The 18,611-nt window shown below is 41.8% G+C and overlaps 1 protein-coding gene across 4 annotated transcripts in view; it reads left to right on the forward strand.

Annotated features, from left to right (window-relative positions):
• The first annotated feature begins 7,150 nt into the window (after positions 1-7,150).
• The window catches only part of TAFA2 (TAFA chemokine like family member 2), a 198,714-nt gene continuing 187,253 nt past the window's right edge, over positions 7,151-18,611 (forward strand). For 2 of the 4 annotated variants that reach the window (XR_004408111.2, XR_004408112.2), the window contains exon 1: positions 7,151-8,036. The gene's annotated coding sequence lies outside the window, so the exon portion shown is untranslated. The remainder of the gene's footprint in view (positions 8,037-18,611) is intronic. The other 2 variants (XM_032999820.2, XR_004408113.2) reach the window with 2 other exon arrangements.

The raw sequence follows: 18,611 nt of genomic DNA on the forward strand, positions 1-18,611 counted from the left end.
ACAACATTTAGGGCATCTTTTAATGATTTTTAATGCACATACACGAGCCTAGTGCATTCTTGAGTCCAATTCTCTTTTATTTTTCCTTCCCTTATTAAAACATAGGTGTTTAAAATTCAGAGGAAGAAAGACTTAAAATCAGAAAGAAATACTGAGGGACAGAACAACTTATTTCTATTTAATGCACTGTACCCTTTACTGAACATACTGAAATTTGGATGATATTATTTTAAAGAGTGTGTTGCAACTATAAAACAGGCATAGCATTGTTTATCTAGAAAAAAATAACCCAGGAAAGTTCACAATGACTTTTATTTTGCAGCAAACAACACATCTGACAACCCCCTAATTTATCTCCCACCGTGAGGGAACTGAGTTACTGGGCTAATAAGCTTTGACACCTTTTTTTACCAGAATTTGTGATGCCTGTTTTGAAAATGACACTACACAGATTAGAAAATGCTATATCATGAGGTAATAAATGGCACCATGAATCTCTACAGTGAAGTCTAATCCTTCTTGTAGATGAGTTCTCAAGTCTGCCAACACATGTTGTCCTCAGTAAAGATGTTTCAGAAAAAAATAAGTATGATTTGTTTTGTGAAATCAGCTTGATCCTTATTTACCTTTACTGCTCTTGGTCTGACTAACCTCCTGTTTTTCACAAGGTCTCATTTTCTTTAATATAATGTAATGATATAAGCATAATTAATTCAAGACATAATTTTGGAAATAATTATATTTATTTTAAAATTAGATGAAAATCTCATTAGGCAAGGAGGTCTGCTTTTTTCTCCATTTTGTCTATAATGCAACCTTTATGGTAAAATTGAAACAAAATTAACATACATTTAACCAAGAATAAAACAGTTATTAATTTTGGAGTTCTTTGTAGTATGACTGCAAGAGCTGATTCCATTTGGTACATAAGAAAATAGGAACTACCATATTGTGTCAGCTTAAGAAAGATGCATGCAAGATTGAGTTCTATAATATAGTAACCCAAATTTAGGCCAGATGCGTGTGAACACTTTTTCTCCTCTTTTTTCTTTTTTCCTCTTGATTTATTTTTCTGGATGCCTGATTTGGTGATTGTTTCTATTCCCTGCTCTGAGTCCCACAGATGTAGGTGGAGGAATAGTTGTGGGGTTTTTTGTTTGGTTTGTTTTTTTTTGTGTGTGTGTGGTTGGTTTTTTTTTTTTTTAAAAAAAAGAAAAATGACTAATGTTCTTCCTGGATATAGTTTGGGGCTTTTCCTGAGCTCATGAATAATACTTACTGTACCTCTGATAAGAAACCAGCTCTACACGTAATTTACACTTTTGTTGTGCAATAGAGCCCTGTAGTCACCCCCAAATATTTGGACTCTTCCTTTTAATGCAATAAAGCACAGACCTGTTGCTTATTAAATATATAATATAACCAAACAAATTACCTGTTAAAAAGAAAATTTAAGACTATTTCCAAAAAGTGGGGAGGCCAAGTATCATTCTATTTTTGATCTGAATTATTCTGGTGTTTTTTTCCTTCTTTTCACATGGTTTACAGCCTGGATTCAAAAAGAAATTTAGGAGCCACAGCATGAAATATTGCAACACCTAACTTTTTGGGATGTGCTTCACCCAGAGCAAGACTCAGAAACTATGCCTGGCAGCACAGGGTCTCTAATGCATAGAGAAAGTAAGGTGTCTTATGATGATATATAAAAGATCTAAAAAGCTCAGTAGTGACTTGTCAAGAGGTAGCAAGTGAGAAATGAGGAGTGCAGGTTTTTAAATCTTTCCCCTTTAGGGAGCTTAGGTACTTTACGAAATATTAGAAAGAAGCATCTTTATATTTTAAAATAGCTACAGTTCTCACAACCTGGGGGATTTTGCTCTTTCTGATGAAGTAGCACAAGAAGAAAGATCCGTTTGTGGGGTAGGTCAGACAAACAGTATTAATTTCAGGTTTTCTTCTTCTTTGTTTAACTCTCCTTTGCTGGTGAGTTTTGGGGAGTAAAGTACCACCCCTGATAGGGGAAGATCAATAGGGACCACTTAAGCAAAGTGAACATACATCAGTCTGTGGGAGCAGGTGCATCCAAGTGCCCTGAGGGAGTGAGCAGATGTCAGAGTGGACAGCTCTCTATCATCTGCAGATGTTCATGGTGACAGAAGAAGGTCCCCAAAATTGGAAAATGGTAAATACGCGCATTTTCAAGACGGCAAGAAGGAGGATGTGCGGATCTACGGGTCAGTGCGCAGGAAGATTATGGAGAAAATTCTCCTGTAAGTCATTTCCACACACGAAGGACAAGAAAGTGATTTGGAATAGTTAATATGGATCTACTAAAAGGAAATTCTGCTTGATCAACCTGGTTGCCTTGAACAATTAAATGACTGGCTGTGTGAGGAAGGGGAGAGCAGTGGGTGTTGTTTATCTTATGACATGGTCTACCATAACATTCTTGTAGACAAAGTGGGCAGATATGGGCTGGTTAAGCAGTTTATAAAACGGTTTGAACTGTGAGGCTTAAAGAGCAGTGGCTGGTCAGTGTCCAGTACTGGAGCCCATGCTGCTTACAGTCTTCACCAACAATCTGGATGACAGTGGCAAACACTCCCAGCAGGTGACACCAAAATGTGGGGAGTGGTCAATATATTGGAGGGCAAGGCTGCCACTCAGAAGGATCAAAACAGGCTGGAGAAGCGAGCACACAGAAATTTCATGGAGTTGAACAAAGACAAATGCAAGTCCAGCACCTGGGACAGAATAACCCCATGCAACAGTACAAGTTTGGCACTGGCTACCTGGAAAATTTCTTTGCAGCAAAATGCCTGTAGGTGCTGGTGGGCAAGTTGAACATGAGTCAGCAGTGTGTGCTAACAGTGATGAAGGCATGGCATTCGAGAAAACGGAAAGCTGTGTTTGTTCAGCCTCTTTAAAGAAGGGAAAGAGGAGATCTAACTGCTGTATTCAACTACTTATGGGTGGTTGCGGGGAAGATGGAGCCAGAGGCTTCTTGGAAGTGTACTGCAAAGGAATGAGAGGCAATGGACACAAGAGGTAGAAAGGGAAATTCTGGGAAATTTGTTTGGATGTAAGGAAGAAGATCCTTCAAAATGATGGTGGTCAAATGCTGGAAAAGGGCCAGAGAGACTGGTAGGTAGAATCTTTGTCCTTGGAGATATCTGAAACCACAGGACACAGCCCTGAGCAACCTAATCTGTCTTTGAAGTCAACCCATCCATGACTGGTGTTTGGATCCTCACACCAACCAGGCCTCTAGAGATCCCTTTCAACTCAATTTTTTTCTCCGATTCCCAGCTTTTTCTCCTCTTAAATGAAAGCAACAAAGTCTTGCTCCCAAAATAACATTGAGTGTGTACATGTATCTGTTATTTTTTCATCCTAGAAGGTGTCCTTACTCTATAAACAGCATTTATGTTAGCATGCATAAACAATCCATGTAATCTCATATCTTAGGATAATGGTTTTAAATGGAAAAAAAAAATCATAGTGTTTATCTGTATCACTTATGTGTTGTATAAAAGAAAGAATGGTCACTTCTGTTATTTTTGCAGTCAGTTTTTCCATTTTATCTGGAAGCTTTGAAAAATCAGTGATGATTCCAGTACGCTAGTTAAAAACCCTATTTCCTTCAAAATCCAATAACCAGCATGATTTTAATAAATGCCTGTGGGAGAATTATTAGAAAACCCCAGAATAACTTTGCTCCATTGCCTTTTCATTTTCCATCAGCTTTTCAGGAGTCAATTACCCTTATTTTTGTATGTGAATATTTGGAACGTACCAGAGCTTTTAAAGAACTTTAAATTTGGTGGACCATATTCTCACCTGTGATAAAAATATGAGTGTGTAGCTGTGTATCTGTATAAATATTGTAGAGGGGACTTTTAGGCACTGTTGGACTGTCCCAGCTCACAGAGCATCAGGATGCTAACCACAAATAATTTATAGCAGCTGGCTTTTGGAATCCAATCCATGCTTCCTCTTCCCCAGTTTTAGGGGGATGACAATAACAGAATGTTGTAGGATGCTGCTACACATCAGGCTCTAAGACACTATAGGTCTCCTTACACTGAGGTATTCCTGATGAGAGCTGTGGTCTGTGTCCCTGATTATTTTAGTACCTGAAGTTCAATATTAAAAGAGATGGAAGACCCAAGTAAAAACATAATCTTTATGAAAAAAATTAGAATCCAAGAACCTAACTGCTAAACTGAAGAACAGTGCCGCAACTGGCACTTTTAGTTAGTTTAGGTTAGCATGGTGGGTCATAGGAGGGGAGTGGTCTTTTGGGAAAGACAAAGGAGAAAAATTGTTGGTAGACATTAATGAGCTCATAAGTTTTTAGAGACAAAATCTGCATGTGGCTACCAAAACATAAATTTTCTTTTTCTCTATTTAGCAGCTCAGAACATGCATGCTTCTGAGTAAAATCAGTGTTTAAAGGGGATACATACAAGACCCACCTATATGCAACTATTCAGAAACAAGTTTTTATTTTCCTGATTTTTATGCTGTGCTGTTCACCTTGAAATGGAAATGCTGAAGTTGTTCCAAACATTATACCTTTTGTGAGTGCCAATGCCCACTTTCATGTTTTATGCTTTTCTTTTAGCATGTGGAAGAGCCCTACAAATTGATGAAAAGTAAGAAATAGCGATGCTAACTCAAAAGTGAAACAAGCTGAAGGAAAAAAGAGAGAACATTCATATTGTGTTTTGTAACCGTGTTGTGTTCTAAGGCCACGGTATTCAGCTGGGGATTTTCGAGTCAGAAAGATATAAATACAGGCTGTGTAGGACAAAGACTGCCAATCTGGTATTTCCAGAAAATGGTAGATTTATCGTATTGTGCATGTGCAGCATGTACAAATGCACCTTTGGAGATGAGTCAGGCTTACTAAGTAAGTATCTGTAAAATCAGCTGCACTGTATAGGTGCAACGGATCAACTCAGTTCTTCCCAGGAGTGCTGGCCATACTGTGAAAGCATGGAGAGAAGCTTCCTGAAAGCATGTCTTCCTGCGTGGTGTCACACAACCTGTGTGTGAGTACTGCAGATTTGTTCAGATTTTCAGATGTTGTGAAAAGGATCTGGAGCAACTGCTCATGTGCAGCAGCAGCACACGGTAAATAACACTCACATTTTCCAAGATTTGCACAGACAAAACTCCTGGGTTTCAAAACAGGTCAGTTTAGCTATTGCTTTGTCTACTTTTTCTTCTGTTGTTTGCATGTGACTTGTTTATATTGTTTTAACTGGGTGAGAATAGGTCTGTGTCTTCAGATGTGTTTGCCTGATTTCTGTAACAGCAGGACACCAATATGAAACTACCAAGCATCCTCCAGTCTCATAATACATAGCCAACCTGAGTGTAATGATACATGCAGCTAATATAGGTATATCTGCTCCTATAATTACATGATGTTTGCTGTGACTAAAGTGCAACAGCTGCTGTAGTTGCATTTTCGGTGTGCTTTGACTGCTTGTAATCCAGGAACAATACTTGTGGTCCTACAGTGATCCACGCAACAGGAAAGGTCACCCATTCCAGTATGTATCCAGGATCCCTGGTCATTTTGCATTGGTGGGGCAGGAGCATCCAACCCCTGTGGATCCACTTCAGTTTGGGTCTACCCCAACGTACTGAAACGATGCTGCTAATAGCAGCATGGTCTTGGTTGTTTCAGTTCCCTCTGCATTACTTTTAGCTGTTGGCAAACATAGAAACCAGCTAGGGAGACCATGATGTTATTGTATCAGCCTCCAATGAATAAGACCACATTTGTCTTTACAACCAGCAGCCTTTTAATTTGGCTGTGGTCCGCATCCAGGCGTGTATGTGAACCGCAGTGCTTGCTGCAACAGTGATTGTGACAACCACATACCAGGCTACTTGCTAACTTGCCCTTTCCTCTTTGTATTTCATCCTACAGCTGCATCACTGTGTGTGGGGTAGTTAACATTAAGCCTTTTCTTTTTATTTATTTATTTATTTTTAATGGCACGGACCTTTAGGTCTGTATTTGCTTTGAAAATATTCAAACATTCTACAGATCCTTACTTACGTCTACAGTAACAACTGGGGAAGTGTTTCACTCCCCTCTTCTGTTTCTCACAGAGTTGAGTAGCAACATCATATAAGGTGTGATGACAGTTAAGGAGAACTTGCTTTTATACTGGCTGGTACAAATTAAAAATAGACAGCAGTTAATTAAGTATAACAGTGCTTCCTAACGCTGTATGCATTCATCACTGTTTAACCTAGGAATGGACAAGAATTCTAGGAGAAAACTGAGAATTTGACTCTGGTATTCCTGTAATGAACGAGGGCCCTTTCTCACCTTCTCTGGCTCCCTCCCCTCCCATCTCTGCATCCCCTTTTGGACAGCACAAACCTCACTGAAATAAACGACCCAGCAATGCTTTTACCTACCCCCACCCACCGTTTCACTCCGTTCATCAGTAGTCGCGGCAGACGACTTGCGATCCACCACCCGTCTTTAAGCCTAGGAAGAAGAGGCCTTCAGGACCTGACCCGCCCCACGTCCCCCCCGCCACCTCCCAAGCGCAGGTGCCGGGACCCAGCCCGCCGTCCCCCCCACCCCCCCACCCCCCAACCCGGGCGAGGGGGGCTCGGCCGCGGCTCTCCCGCCGCCGGAGCTGCCGTGCGTAACTCCCTTCTCCCTCTGGAGGGAGACACAGTCCAGCTTTTGGCTGCCGGCGCCGCCGCGTCCGTCCTGCCCCTGCCCCCCCGCTCCAGCCGCCGCGGCCCCCGCCCCGCTCCCCCCGGGGGAGCTGCCCGGCCCGGCCCGGCCCGGCCCGGCCCGGCGGAGCGGCTCCCTCCCCGCCCCGGCGCCCAGCCCTGCGCCGCAGGGGAAGGGGGGTGGGGTGGGTTGGGGGGGGGGGTGATGGCCCAGGGGGGAGCAGCGGCGGTACCACCCGCCCCCCGCGCCGGGGATCCGCGGGGACCTCCTCCTCCTCTCCGCGGCCACGTGCGCCCCTGCGGAAACTTCGCACTCGCCGCTCGGGAGGGGAAGAGGCGCGGAGGGGAGAGGGAGGGTTGAGCCGCGCCGTGGGGGGCGGGCGGGGAGGCGGCCCAGCCCCGGGGTGCGCGGGCCGCGGGGGCGGCCGGCGGAGCCCCCGCTCCTCGGTCAGACAGGGCGGCGGACGCGGGGGCCTGCTGCCTCGGAAAGGGGCTGGGGAGGGGGGGCAGGAGCGGCGAGGAGCCGGATAAACACCGGGGAGGAGAAGGGCGTCCCTCCCACCCCCGCAGGGTGCGAGCTGCCTCTGCTTGTCCGGCCGCCCGGGGCGGCCCCGCGCCCCTCCGCGGTGCGGTGCGGTGCGCGGAGCGGCTGCTGCTGCTGCTGCTACCGCTGAAGGTGAAGCTCTCGCTCTCCAATTACTTTTCCCAAGAGGGAGAAGGAGGCAGCAGGAGGGGGAAGTCGTGCTGTGTGTGAAAGGCAAACCAATCAGAGATGCTCTAACGGAGGGATTGCTGCAGGACGCGCCGGTTTTTCCTCCCTTCCTCCGCCGGCGGGGCTGAATCGGGACCGCACGCAGCTGGCGGAGGGGCCGGAGCCGCACTGGGCTGCAGGACTTCCTCACCTGTCGCTTTTCCGATAGCTAATCCAGACTTAGTCCTATTTATTTATTTATTTATTTATTTATTTATTTATTTATTTTTAATACTCTGAAACCGTGCACGAGAAGCACTTCAAGTCTTCCCACCCTTCCCACTTACTTCACCCTTCCTCTAGCGTCTCTTAGCCGGATTCCTGGTGTATTCCCAGAGAGGCGGGGGGGGGAGACCCGGGCCCCGGCGGACGGCTGCCCGCCCCAGCCCGGCCGAGCCGCGGAGAACCGAGCCGAGCCGAGGAGCCGGGCGCGGCGCCGCTCCGTGCCCCCGGGCGCTGGCGGGGCGCGGGGCGCGGGCCGGCGATGCCCGGGCGGTGAGGCCGGAGCTCCCCCCGCGACGGGAGGCGGCCGATCGCTAGGTGTTTCCAGCAGGAAGCGGGGCTGCAGGTAGGTGAGCGGTGAGCTCCAGGGGCGTGTGTCTGTCTGTCTGTCTGAGGGGCTGGCGGGGGAGGGGGACACGACGGACCCGGCGATGCCCCGGCGGGCGGGCGGAACGCGGCCGCGGCGGTGCCGGGCGCCGGGTGTGCGGGGCGGCTGCTGCGGGATGCCGCCCTCCCGCTGCCCAAAAGTTGCAGAAAGCCGGTGTGAGGGGCGGCTGCCTTCGCCGCCCTGCCGCGGCTCCTGCCCGGCGCCGGGAGCAGCCTGCTTCCGCCCTGCGCCGGGAGATCCGCAAGGCTGCTTGCCTTTTTTGCCTTTTTTTTTTTTTTTTTTTTTTTTTTTTCCTTTGAATTTTATTTGATTTTTATTCAAATGAACAGTTCAGCGTTTCAGCAGAGCCGTGGGTGGGCCAGGGGAACCCGCTTGATTTTCAGCCCAACTACTGGTATAGGGAGGGTGGCCGCTACCTCGCAGCACCCCCGGGCACTTGGGGGTTTACTCGGCTTGGGAGCCCGGACGCTGCCTTGGACGTTCACTCCGCCTTCAGAGAGCAGCTACAGGAGAGAGGAGTCACTTTATGAATCCTTTAAAAAAATAGCTATACAGAGACGGTTCATGGCTTCATTTTTTTTTTTTTTTTTTTTTTTTTTTTTTTTTTCTGTGTGTAACGCTCTGCAAGTTGTGTATATAGTACGAAACATACCTTGTCTGTCCACGTTGCTTTCTTTGCATTTCAGGGAACTCGTTTACCTGCTAAATATGTTGCCACAGTGAGAGGGCTTTCCCCGTATTCCACCCCATCTATAGCTTTGCAAGAGAAAGTTTTAAAATAACCTGCTTTGTTCCTGTGGAGCTGTAGGATCGGACACCAGGTTATCTATGCAAAGCATGAAGAGCAGTAGCTTGCACTGCTCTGTTAGGAGTTACCATGCACAGCTCTTCAACATGTTTCATTCTTACCGAGAGTTAAAATCATTGCTTAAAGCATTTTAAATTACATGTGTAGTTAGAGTTGTCTCCTTCCAGTTTTTGTTTGGAGATTCTCAGTATTTTTTTTAGAGCACTAAGTACCTCATTTCTACCACCCACCCCCCAGTAGACACTGGCTCAGTATTTAAAGACCCGTGCTTTGACTCCTGCAGAACTGTCAATTTAAATAATAAACATACTCAACCCCTATCCCTGAAAGTCCCGTAAAGCATTCAGGGTCTTAGGGTCTTCGCACAGCAGTGGATACATTTAAATTACTATTGACTAAATGATAATTGTTATCTGGTTTCTCTGTCTTGCCAACTAGTTTCAGACATTAGCATTCACCTTGCAGTGTGTTTAACACTTTAAAGCTACTTTATGGGCTGATCGCAGTGAAGTCAAACTGATAAATTAAGATTCTTTTCTGTAGCATAGGGTAAACACTAGAAAAAATAGTAGTTAAGTGGTACTAGGAATATAGCTTAGCTGAAGTTGGGAAAAAGCACACTAAGGCATTTTTATCAGGGGTGGCAAAGGTTACATCTTTCATTATACTTTTTCACAGTAATTGTGCAGTCATTTCATACTGATGCCTAAATTGTATTGTGAGTATATAATTAACAGTAATAAAGTAATTCATAGAGATTTCATTATTAACATTTTATTGCAGAGAGCTGATCCTGCTGAGGCAATATTGAAAACCATGTGTTTTTGTGTTCCATAAAGTCCTAGTTTCCAAAACCACTGTTATTCTTGTAAATGTAAGCTACCTAAATGCCATAATTTCAGTGGAAGGCTTTGCTCAGTTAGTTGAGACCAAATCAGGATTACTAGTCACTGGTTCCACATGTTGTTTGAACATAAGGGGTCTTTCAAAAATGGGGTATTAATTCTAGATATGATGCTGGTAGTGGGTCACTTTGAGATAAAATCTCGATTCCTGTCCTGCTGTTTTAATCAGAGAATGATGACTAATCTGGCAGTATCTTTTACCATACTGGACATACGGAGTAACATTTTTACCTGTTTCTTCTTGTGATCTGAGGGATCTCAGCTTTACATATAGATGCTTGTAATCCACTTGATAATTCTGGTGGGGAATACATGAAAAACTTGTTCTGAATGGAAGTAAATAGATGTGTGTACAGACGGATATTGGAGATTGCTTTACTGGCAGGTTGTGAAGTGATGATTCATTGAACCCTATCTAGATTTACATAAAGCAAATAATACTTTACACTGAATTCTGGTGGCAGAGCAGCATGTAGCAGCCAAGAAGTTTCATAATTTCATCACAAGTGATGACAGACTTGATAAAGGACATCTTTACAAATGCAGGCTATATGTTTTTGGTGAGCAAAATGTACCATGGAATTTTTCAGATCTGAGCATCTTCACACTTAAATTTATTGCTGGCTGTATTGCTACTTACCAAACTGTGTGAAGCCTAAATAGTGTATTAGAAATATGTTGCGTTAATTATGTTGTATGTTTTACTTACTATAAATAAGTAATAGAACAATGCTAACTAGATATCATACTAAAGGAAATCACTGACTTTGGAAAACAGAAAAATCACATTACGTGATACTCATCTACACAAAAATGTGATCACCATCTTGAAAAATTACTCTGATACAGCTATCAGTGAGCAAGCAGTTCTATGCCCCTGCTTTAACTTCTGCAGGATTTTATTAGAAATGCTTCATTAAGTCACATTACTCTGCAGCTGTTTGTTCACTGAAAATTAAAATAAAAATCAGGAAGTTTATCCAGCAAAGCGGTATTATTTCCTTTGTTAAGTACTGAAAGTTCAAACAAACAAAAAAAAATCCTTTAGCATCTGTGTGCCAGAAACACTGAGTACATCCTATTTTTGTGATATATGGATGGCATTTACTGATGCAATTCATCAATGTACTTATTAGTCAAACGTCATCAAACAAAGAAAATAAATGAAAGTAAACAAAGATTGCACGATGATGCAGAGGCTAAAGCAAGGAAAGACCCTACAAATCTAATTAATTAATGTTCAGTCTCATATTTACAGTCTATATTTAGACATCTCATTTAAATGTCTTTCTCTCATCGATTTTCTACTACAGCTCCAGATTATTCAGGTAGCAATAGCTTTTCATTTGAAAATGCATTTTCCATTTACCTTTTGAAACGCTGAATTTTAAAGGCACTAAGGTAAAAGTTGTGTTTGGATGAATGTAGCAGAAGGGCCCTATGTCAGCAGAGCTGAATACTGACCTGTCCCCATTCATGACCATTCTTATGTGTTAAGAGTGACATCTCCAACTGATGTAGGCTTTCATTGCTCCACTGAAGTATTTGAAGCTCTGACATTTTAGACCAGATGGAGATTTGCTCCATTATCTTCTTTAGATCACTGAATTTAAGTGAATTTAAGTGTACACTTTAAAAGGAATTTGTTTGCTTTTTTTTTTTTTTTTTTTCCTAGGATGAGAAAACATTTAAATAGTACACGGAGCTTGACAGAATCCATTGTAAATGCATACCTTCCCATTTGAAATACTTTTTAAAAACAGAGGCTCAGTCTTGGATCTATTTCAACAGGAAATTTGGCCCAGTGGTTTGGTTTTGTAAACTGTTAATATATACTTCAGAACACTCATCCTCATTACTCAGTTCAGATTTTTAAAACTCATCAGATACAGGAATGAATGTCGAAACATTAACAGTAAGGTCATTCATTTTTCCTAGTGACAGCTACAAATCTAGCTCTTGGTAGAACATAGGAAGATAGTGATTTTTGTGCTTTGATTCTTTATACGTCCTTGCCAACCACTCTTGCTTAGCATATATAGTCAGTTATTTATCAAAGGAGAAGACAAAATAATAATGGCCACCTAATGTACTTTTTCATACTGCTAGTGCAGAACAGTCACATTTTTAAGATAAACAATTCAAGGCATTTTTATAGAGTTTCTTTTATGCATTGTGTTTTGAAAAATGCTTTGGAGATGGAAGAGAGAAGATATTAAAGACATCATGCTTTACTGTACTAGTTATGGCAGGACACTACATACTTACATAAAATGGGATGAAGTCACTCAAAAAAGCTTTCTTGGCTTTTTCTTCTGTTCTGATATGTAGGGACACTGATTTATAGAATGCATTGCAGCTATAGTTATTGCTTGAAGTAGCACTAGAAAATGCTTTGTATGGATTTGATCCTTAATCCTTGTGTGAGTAAGCACTTATAGGAGTAGCTCCTATATCTTCTGCAGTATGGAAGAATCGCTTATATAATCGCATGTGTGAAAAGTGGGTATTTTATTTTTTTCCCTTGTTTAAAGCTTATCAAATCTCGTAATCTGTGCTCTGTTAATAGCTTACATTTTTCCAGTAGCCTCACTTCACATCTTGCTGATCTTGTAATACGAAACTTGAACACAGGTCTCTTGGCACCAGGACAGCATTGTATACAGCCGCCTCTTCTGTGAGCATCACATTAACAACGCCAAGGGGGGAGCCATAGTACAGGGTAGCACACAGGTAGAAGCACACAGGGGGTTTTTTGGATTCATGGGTGTTTGGTAATCTTCTGTGCTTAAATCATGTATTGGAACTAAGGCTGCGTAAGGTGCTTTAGATTGCAAAACTTCACAGGTAAATAAATGTGCAAGCGTGGTTCAACAAACCTGTTGGGCTGTATAAATATCAAAATATTTAAAAATGGGTTGGTAAGTATGAAACATTTTTGAAATAGATAACCAAGTTTTTAGTCTTGGTTGTATGCCAGCCTCTCTCTGTGTGAAAGATTTCATGCCTGTGTTGCAGTATTAAGATCAACTATTTGAAGATGAGCTACTGGACTAGATGGACCCCACTGGCTTGATCCAATAAAGCAATTTCCTCCTTGGAATGCAAGGAGGCGGTATTGCAGTATGTATATTTTAACTGGCTTACTAGAACCAAACTGCAATTGCTTAGTGTACTGGTTTTGCTTTATTTTTCCCTTTTAAAAGCAGGGTATAATTCATTTCTAAAATAAATCTCTAAGTAACATGCAGTCTCACACCAGCTCTTTTAGAGACAGGAGCACAGACCTGACGAGTCTCTCACATTCACAGTAATACTCCCGTATTGGATTTCTTCCACTCCCCCACTGCAGTTTCTGCATCACATATTGATAAGGCAGAGCTGTGGCTTCCGGTCCATCTTGCCACAAACCAGTTAGCTATGCGGCGCGTGGCCCTCCGCTCGTCTCTGTCTGACATGTCGTGTCATGGAACAGGCGAGAGGCTATGGTGCAGCCCTTGGGTCATCAAATGGCTTTGCATGCTTACCTGAAAATCTTTATGCAGGACACTCTTCCTGGTTTCCGGCTCTCCTTGTGGCTTCTGTCTCACCATGTGAAGCTACATGTATGACAGAACCTGTCCCAAAGCCTCCGATGTGCAGTATCTAGCTAGACGCTGCCTTCTGCCTCAGGACTGTGCAAATAGGAGATCTGTGAGCACTGCATTAAAAGTATGTGCTCTAAACCCCCTTTCTGTTGAGACTTGTTTGGGGTTTGTTCCCGTTTAAGATATCTGTTTGGCCTTTTGAGTTCTAGTCTCAACCCTAATTTGTCATTGGCTGTTGTGTCATTGCGCTTAATGGCACTGCAGAGTATCATAGAATGGCTCGATGGCTCTGAGGAAAGATAATGGCTTTCTGTGCTGTTTGTGTGGACGAAACTGTTTGAAATTTGGATCTTTTCCTGTAAGGTATAAGAGTCAATACCATCTGAAGCTTGTCTCATGGTTTATCTAAAATGAGCTAGTCTTAGTTCAGTTCTTACTGTAGAAGTGTCCATTGCAAAAGTCACCACTAGCAAAAATGAGGATGCACATCTGCTGTGTGCACAGAGGGGCAAAACCTGAGGTCTGATCACACATGGTATTTCAGCTGTAAGCGTGTGGCTTCAATGGGACTAGTCAAATTAATTATGTGCTTGAAGGTCTTTCTGAAGCGAGCCTGAATAAACATTGCTAACTGCTTAGGGTGATCTGTGTTAGAGGCATGTAGGTGAGGTGCTGTTGAGACATGTTTGTGTCTGTATTCTGGGTACAAATTTAAGACTTGAGCTTTGTTTCATTGGCTTTTCAGTCCTACACCTTTCATAAACATTCAGTCCCCTTAAATACAGAACAGGGACTATGTAACAGCAGGTAATTTTCCAAAAGATGCTACAAGTAGCTACCCTGTATTATGGTATTACAAACTGCAATTACAATCATGTACATTTTCAAATGTGATATTACTGATGTGGCACTAGAGTAAAATATCACTTTCTGACAAAGAATATCATGATACAGTGTTCCTGCAAGAAATGAGGTCACGTTTAAAGCTTAATTGCAAAAAAAAATCTGTTTCAGCATCATCATATAAGAAGAATACCCTGGCTGGATTGTGTTACCTGTGTTTATTTAGCGTCATTTTTTTTTTTTTTTTTATCTATGTATTGTAACAAATAAGCTATACTTAAATAAGAGGGGAAGTTTTATCTTGAGGTCTGGTAACAGCAGCAAATAAAGTGAGATAAGTTCTGGTTTATAAGCTTAGTGGGATCAAGACAGAAGAAATATTGTATTTGTATGCTAACATAACATGCTGTAAATTCAGATACGATATTATCAGCCAATACGCTTAATGTTGCCTGACACTTCTCATAATATGATCCTGCTTTTTTTCTGTTCAATCTAGAATCATGAGGGATACCACTTGCATTGGAACTGAGGTAATACGTAAAGCACACTACTGCCAAAGTGTCCAAACATTCATGATCAAGGCATTACACTGGTATTTGTGCAGTGGATGTTCAAAGAAAGAAGTGGCTGTGAATCTAGGTGCTGGTTGAGCTTCTGACTTAGGAAATTTTTTTTTTTTTTTTTTTTTTTTTCTGCCCATGCAGATTCATTTTCCTTTATGGCTACAAGATTTTACTAATTTCTGTTTATAAACATTAGAATTTTATTCTTCTGGTTTAACCCTTGTGGGCAGCTCAGCACCACCCAGCTGCTCACTCACTCCCCGTCAGTGGGATGGGGGAGAGAATCAGAAGGGCAAAAATGGGAAAACTTGTGGGTTGAGATAAAAACGGTCTAATAGGTAAAGCAAAAGCTGCATGTGCAAGCAAAGCAAAATAAGGAATATATTCACTGCTTGTCAGGCAGGTGTTCAGCCATCTCCAGGAAAGCAGGGCTCTATCACATGTAACGGCTACTTGGAAGAGAAATGCTGTAACTCCAAACGTCCTCCTCCTTCCCTGCAGCTTTTACTGTTGAGCATGACGTTGTATGGTATGGAGTATCCCTGTGGTCAGTTGGGATCAGCTGTCCTGCACCTCCAGTCTTCTCACTCGTGGGGCAATGTGAGAAAGAAAAAAAGTCTTTGTCACTATGTAAGCACTGTTCAGCAATAACTAAAACATCCCTCTGTTACCAGCACTTTTTTGATCACGGATTCAAAACACAGCAACTTACAAGCTATTATGAAAAAAATTAGCTCTATCCCAGCCAAAACCAGTACAATCTCCACCCATAATTGTTCACCATTTATGTCATGCTCAGGTCACGCACTACTCAATACATCCTCATGAACCACTGGTTTGGGTGGTTTCTGTTATAGTACTTCCTATAACATGTGACTCAAATCATGAATTGCAACAATTTAAAGGTATATCCGTTACAATCTCCACCTTTAGTCCCTTTGGACTAGGCCATAGGGTTTAACATTGTAATGAACGCCTCTGCTTTCTCCTGCTCCAGGATGGATTTATCCACAGACCACGGTTTCTTCAGGGGTTTACCTGCTGTGGTGTGGAGAGTCAGAGCTACCGTCACTTTGAGGTGTACCTGCTCCAGCGTGGCCTTATCCATGGACCACAATCTCTTTAGGGATGGATCTGCTCTGGTGTGACCTTATCCGTAGGTCACAGTTTCTTAGGGGTGTATCTGCTCCAGCATGGCCTTATCTGTGGGCCACAGTCCCTTCAGGGGTGTACCTGCTGTTTTGTGGTCTTATCCTCAGCCACTGACATTTCAAGGCCACAAATCCAAACCACAACACTTTCTGGGCTACTACTAAGGAAATTAATTCTATCCCAGCCAAAACCAGTACATTGACAGAAGTATTTTTGGTGATTGTATCCCAGATTTTGGTTTACCACCTAGATCAGCTTGTGGTTAAAACCTAACAAAATAACATAATGCAACTATGGGTAACTTTCTTCCCCTTTTAAGCTGCTTGTGCTACATCTGGGAATCTGAGCCCATGTGCTGCAGTACTTCATACAACCCTTTGTGCTTTTGGATGACTACAAGGTTTTAAGGGGCTGTAGCCCTCGTGTTTGTGCAGGCTGGCGCGGCACACATCTAGTTGTGATCATGAAAACGCACAGCTGCATTCTGCCATTCTGATCATGTTTGTGTCCTCTCCTGTAATTGCTGGGGTCACTGCTTATGTGAAAATATACTAGGAGAAGGTTCAAGCTTAGATCAGCAGTTTTGAGCTTCATTTGCTTTGAAGCTGCGGTGTAAATTTTTTTTTTTTTAAAAACGATATAATCATTCTTAAATGTTTCAGAATTTCTTTGGAGTTGCTTTGATTTTTTACATTATTATAAATGCATATTTGAGCTTTTACAAAATGAAGTATGCTTTTAAAATCGTACTCAGAGCAATGGGTACATAACAGTTACTACATTTTCATATCGGAAGAGAAATTACAAAATTGCTAATTATTCACCTGTATGAATTCTACATAAACCCCCTCTGTGAGAAAAGTGCTGGCACAGCTATGACTGTACACTGACTGTCTTTAATATAAAACCTTGTTCTCATTCCCACTTTAAAAATTGAGCTCTCACTAATGACAGTCATACTCTCCTCTTCCTCATCATCCTCCCAGCTATTCGTAACCTAACTTTTTCTCCTCTAGCTCTCCTTGCCCTTCCTTTTCACTGTTCACCTCATCTGCATTTGGTGTCATATGATCTTTCCGAATGTCAAGTAAATGCAGACTGCAGTCAGCATTACCAAATTGCTTTCCTGCCAAAAAAGTCTCTTTTCATGTGCCATGACCCATCATCTCACAGTTAGCTGCAAGTCATTCTGATTCCCAAATTTACCATATATTTTCTATTTAATGAGCTATTAAACATTATACACTTTTTAACTTCATCTTTTCTGACTAACTGCATTTCTCCAGATAATTATAGCTTTAGAAAGAAACAATTAATTTGAAACCAATTCTGCAACAGAAGTGACATTATTTAGATAACATTCCTCCATATCCATGCTCTAGGGATTATCTCATTAGAGTATATTTATATTTGGAAACTCCCTGAGACCATTATATCAGTCCAATAGTCACCATGTTGTCATCAATAATATAGACAAGACTACTATGTATGCTATTTTAATAAAAACCAAAATGAAAATAGATATATGGATGGATGAATAGTTAATTTTTGCTTTGACTAAATCAGTTTATGCTCTTTCTCCACCCCAGGAGAACGTTTTGAATAAACTTAAGTATAAAGACAAATAGTATTTTGCATGTGTTTCATAGATGAGGACATTTTGGAACTGCTATGTTATTCTCATGTATTCTTTTGGTAATGGTAATATTCAATTAATTAGAACAATTCTTCAAATTAAGTGATTGTCTAATAAAAAGTTTGCAAAAATTGCACATGACTCGGTAACGATGAGTAAGTTCAACCTTTATTACTCACAGGTTCCATGACATCTGTGTATTTATTAAATCCAATAATATCTACTGGTTCACGCTGTATAATCCTAGTTTTGTCATTATGGTTAATTATATCTAGTTAATGGATACAAACTAAATGCATATGTATTCTGCCAATAACTTAGCTTGTGGTAAATCTCAATAACTTTTCCATGAATTCTGATATTTTTATTTTCCCTTTGTTACTTACAGAGTTCTACTCTAGGAAAATATGGGAATGATTGACATAAGGAAACTTTGTCCATGACCCTGCCATGGCAGTAGGTAGAAATGTACATTTTATAAAGGTATAGGTAGAAATATGTATTTTATAAATCTTTCAGGTTTGAACCCTATGTTTAAGCTCTAATAGACTCCCTTCATTTGTTACCTATCGGGGCTTGGACCTAGTTCTCGCAGTTACTTTGTGGGAGAAATATTGAAAATGTTCCTGGGGGAAAATGTCCTTTCTCTGAATCAGTAGATGTTAAATGCTGATTTAAAATGAGTGCAGTATACATATGATTGAAAAATGTGCTGAGGCGTTTTGGATTTACATAGAATCCTTGTCACCTTCATAGCTGAGGGGTGTGATGTGTTCTTTGGTTTCTTGGATACTGTAAGTTCACAATTCACCTGTGCCTTATGCTCCTTTGCACCCCCTTTTGAGTAAATAGCTAAGTATACAGATGAGTAAGTGGTTAAGCAGATAGCTTCACTTCTTACTTTATTTCTCTTGAAGCTGGAACTTTCTGGTTCAGCTCTGCTTCAGTTCAGTTGCAATCTTTTCTGGTTTCTTGGCATAGTAACATGACAGGCCTAATTCTGTCAGCTGAAATAAAATATTTGTCACTAGTGAAT

The sequence above is a fragment of the Tyto alba genome, unplaced genomic scaffold (assembly GCF_018691265.1).
Source record: "Tyto alba isolate M040663 unplaced genomic scaffold, T.alba_DEE_v4.0 Super-Scaffold_2, whole genome shotgun sequence".
Taxonomy (NCBI): Eukaryota; Metazoa; Chordata; class Aves; order Strigiformes; family Tytonidae; genus Tyto; species Tyto alba.